At 43.8% G+C, this 4,113-nt stretch overlaps 1 long non-coding RNA gene across 1 annotated transcript in view; it reads left to right on the forward strand.

Moving 5' to 3' along the window:
* Positions 1 to 3,760: 3,760 nt before the first annotated feature.
* Positions 3,761 to 4,113, forward strand: part of LOC138162086 (uncharacterized) — an 18,398-nt gene continuing 18,045 nt past the window's right edge. Inside the window, exon 1 of the long non-coding RNA XR_011168540.1 lies at positions 3,761 to 3,857. This is a non-coding gene — a long non-coding RNA (uncharacterized lncRNA). The remainder of the gene's footprint in view (positions 3,858 to 4,113) is intronic.

Below are 4,113 nucleotides of genomic sequence, written 5' to 3' on the forward strand. Positions count from 1 at the left end.
TGACAAGTTACTGCTGTTGTCCACTTACAAGCTGATATTATTAGCAATAATAAGGGAACAAAATGCTGGAAGGCATTCTTCTCAGTTCAGCCTTTAGAGTTAGAAGATACAGACAGTCTAGTCAATATCACTAATGGTTATGGCCGGGAAGCCACTTGTGATTAGAATCTGTGGGGATTCATCTGTTTCTGATAACACTCTAAGGAAGAACAGGACAAAGTTTCTGCCGATCCAGGAGCAAAACATCTTGGCTTCTTAAATACACGGTCACCTGGAATAGTCAGGGCTCGTTGAAAGGACTTGTTCTGGAGGGGGCCCAAGCCACTTCTACTTGCAGGGATGGGGAAAGGCTTGGGGGAGGAAGAAATCATTTTCACAGGAACTGTGGTCCTGCCATGCCTTACCCATTCTGTAGTTGATTTTATTTTTAAATTTTTTAAAAAATTTATTGATTGATTGCTTTTTGGAGGGGGAAAGGTAGGGCAATTGGAGTTAAGTGACTTGCCCAAGGTCATACAGCTAGTAAGTGTGAAGTGTCTGAGGTCAGATTTGAACTAAGCTCCTCCTGACTCCAGGGCCAATGCTCTAATCACTGTGCCACCTAGCTGCCCCCCTGCAGTTGATTTTAAAAAATTCAAATGTGAGACAACCTGTGTCATTTCATCTTATTGTTATTGTTCACTTGTTTCACTCATGTCCAACTCTTTGTGACCCCATTTTGGCGAAAATGCTGGAATGGCTTGCCATTTCCTTCTCCAGTTCATCTTACAGATGAGGAAACTGAGGCAAACAGGATTAAGTGACTTGTTCAGCTAGTAAGTGTCTGAGGCCGGATTTGAACTCAGGAATGAGTCTTCCTGACTCTAGACCTGGCAATTCATCCACTGTACCACCTAGCTACCCAACTCATCTTATGGGATTGGGTCCACTTTTCTAACTCATTGACATTTTCTTGAATCTTGGTTCTACTATCCTCAGAAACCCTTTGGAAACATTGTTGTTTCTTCATCCTCTTCTTCCTCTTCCTCCTCTTCCTCTTCTTCCTCTTCTGCTGATCCAAACTCCAGTCCCACATCACCCATTGCCAATTGAATATCTCAAACCAAAGTCCTGTAAGTGTTTGTTTCTCCTCCTCTTCCTTCTTCTTCCCCAGCTTGCTGTCATCTGCAGATTCGATGACCATGCCATCTGTGCCATCTAAAGCACTGATTAAAATGTTGAACAATTTGGAGCCCAGAATAGACCCCTTGGGCACTCCACTAGAGATGCTCCTCCAAGTTGCTATTTATTCATTAGTGACGGTTCTTTGGGTTGGGTAATTCCCTCTTAGTCTATCTAACTCTGTGCTTATCTAATCCATGATTCCCAATTTTGTCTACAAAGGACTAAAGATTTTATTAGGTGCTTTGGAGTGTCACATCTAAAGTCAGGAAGACTCATCTTCCTGAGTTCAAATATGGTCTCAGGCACTTGCTAGCTGTGTGACCCTGAGCAAGTCACTTCACCCTCTTTGCCCTAGTTTCCTCATCTGTCAAATGAGCAGGAGAAGGAAATAACAAACGACTCCAGCATCTTTGCCAAGAAAATTCTGAATGGGGTCACAAAGAGTCAGACAGAATTGAAAAATGACTGAACAGCCACAGTAACAAAGTTAAACTTTGACTGTAGAATGCCCTTGATGAACCAGCCTCGTGACTTTGTCTATTAAGAAGCTACAGTTACTCCCTCCAACAAGGCATCTTCCTATGTAATTGCTTTTCTCCAAGGCCCAGATGAGGGCTTTGGCTCTTATTTCACTAAAAGTGGTGACCTAGAGTCCCAGATCTATAAATCTAGCCCTAGCTCTTCCCCAAACTCCAGCCCCATATCACCCATTGCCAAGTGGATATATCAAACTAAAGTCCCATAAGTGTCTCAAACTCCACATTCAAAGCAGAACTCATTATGTTTCCTCTTAAGCCTTCTCTTCAGAATGTCCTTGTTGTGGTCAGGAGCACCGACATCTTCCCAGTTATCCAGTACTTGGGTTCCTACATTTGCCCCTTTGTACTGGCCAGTCCTCATGCCTGGAAAGCTCTCCTTCCTCACTTCTACCACTCAGATTTCCTTGCTTCTTTTGAAAGTCAGATCCAAGAGCGCTTTCTCCAGGAGGCTTTTCCCTGTCCCCCAGCAGCTAGATCCATCTTCTCTAAGGTTACCATCCATCTACTCTGCATGTATCTTTTATGTACCTTTTTATGTATATGTTCTCTCCCTTCTTTGAGAACATGGATTCTTTCGTTCTCCTTTGTTCCCCTAGCACCCATAATAGTGCCTAACACTTAATAAAGACCCAATAAATGTTTGCTGGTTGAATTTGAAGGCCCATGTAAAGACACATTACTTGGGATAGGCTACCTACTAGGTATCACCTCATCATCCACTCAGAACAAGTTAAGTTTTCAGAAATGAAAAAATCTTCAAATAAAGTTTTCAGCTTCACTCATTTGGCAGGGCCCTAGGGAATGGAAGGTAGTCCTGGGAGATTTTGATGGAAACAGGTGGTGTCTCTGGATGGCAGTGGAGTGCTCTATTAGAATATAGGCTCAAGGTAGACAACTACATGGCACAGTGGATAGAACATTGGGACTGAAGTCAGGAACACCTGAGTTTAAATCTGACCTCAGATACTTATTAGCTGTGTGACCCTGGGTAAGTCACTTCACCCCATTTGCCTCAGTTTCCTCATCTGTAAAATAAGGAAAACCCTAAATAGGGTCTCGAAGAATCAGACACAACTGAAATGATTGAACAACAAAAGTTCAAGGTGGTTGCTTCAGAGTCCAGTGTACCCCAGGAGGAGGTGCAGAAAGGGGGGTAGAGGGGAAGTAGACCCAAACTTTGCCTCCCGTGGTCCCCACAGAAATGATCCTTGGTAAAGATAAGCAGCCTATTCAAATCCTTCTCTGCACTGCCATCTTGTGGACCAAAGTCCAAAGGGTCTGGTTGAGCATGGAAAGGAAGCTTGAAGCTCTGCCTTCTTATAGACCACTGCCCCCAATGAGGAAGCACCCTTCTCATGGCTTCCCACCTCCTCTCTTAATCAAGAAGTCAGCTAAGTACAACAGTATTGGTTATAGTCAGGCACCTTCAGCACCTCACAGAAGTCATTCCTCCCATTATTTTTCATTATTCAGAGGCCAGCTAATGAGTGGGCTTTCTATACATACCGTGAATCCCTTCTCTTCTCATTTCTCCACTGGCAGACTTCTGCAAGGCTTGAACCCAGCCGGAAGAAAGTAATTGGACTTCATGGCAATTTTGTGACTTGGAAGTGGGTCAAAATATTTGGTGGCAAGGAAGGGAAAAAGGACCTTAGGAGGAATAGTTTTCGGTCATCTTTGAGGCATTTTTACATAGTGGTCTTGAAGTCCGGGAGATGTGAGTCCTAATTCTTCTTCCTACGCACTAAATAGCCATAAGTCCCCGGGGCCAATCAATTAACCTCTGAGAACCTTCCCATCCTCTTGTGTCCTGAAGACCTCTAAATCCTAGTTCTCAGTCTATTGGCTCTTCTCAGACACTGACTAGCTCAGCGGGGCAAGTCATAATCCCTTCAAACCTCAGTGCCTTCCTTTGTAAAATGGGGGTGATAACTTCACTTACCACTCAGGGCTGTTGGTGAAAATCAAATGAGAAAATTAACATCAAATTCTTTGTAAACCTTGAATGATTAAATGATTAAATTAAATATTTCTTCCCAAATTTCAAACAGTACCTCAGATGCAAGCTGTTGTTATCTCTCTAAATCTACTGGAATACATCCCTTTTTAAAGTTCAAGCCCTGGCTGGCTTAATTTGGATCTGCTGGTATACTGGTGAGTATTAATAATAGTCCTTGGGTGGGAGGTGTGTGTGTGTGGGGTGTGTGTGTGTGTGAATGTGTGTATGTGTGGTGGGGGGGTGATGTGCGTGTGTGTGTGTGTGGGGGGGTGTATGTGTAGTGTGTGTATGTGTGTGTGTGTGGTGTGTGTGTGTGGTGTGTGTGTGGGGGGATGTGTGTGGTGTGTGTGTGGTGTGGGGGGGATGTGTGTGTGTGTGTGTGGGTGTATGTGTGGTGTGTGTGGTGTGTGT

This window comes from Petaurus breviceps, unplaced genomic scaffold (assembly GCF_028583685.1).
Source record: "Petaurus breviceps papuanus isolate PSGF00001 unplaced genomic scaffold, PetGlider_PUasm1.0 186, whole genome shotgun sequence".
Lineage (NCBI taxonomy): Eukaryota > Metazoa > Chordata > Mammalia > Diprotodontia > Petauridae > Petaurus > Petaurus breviceps.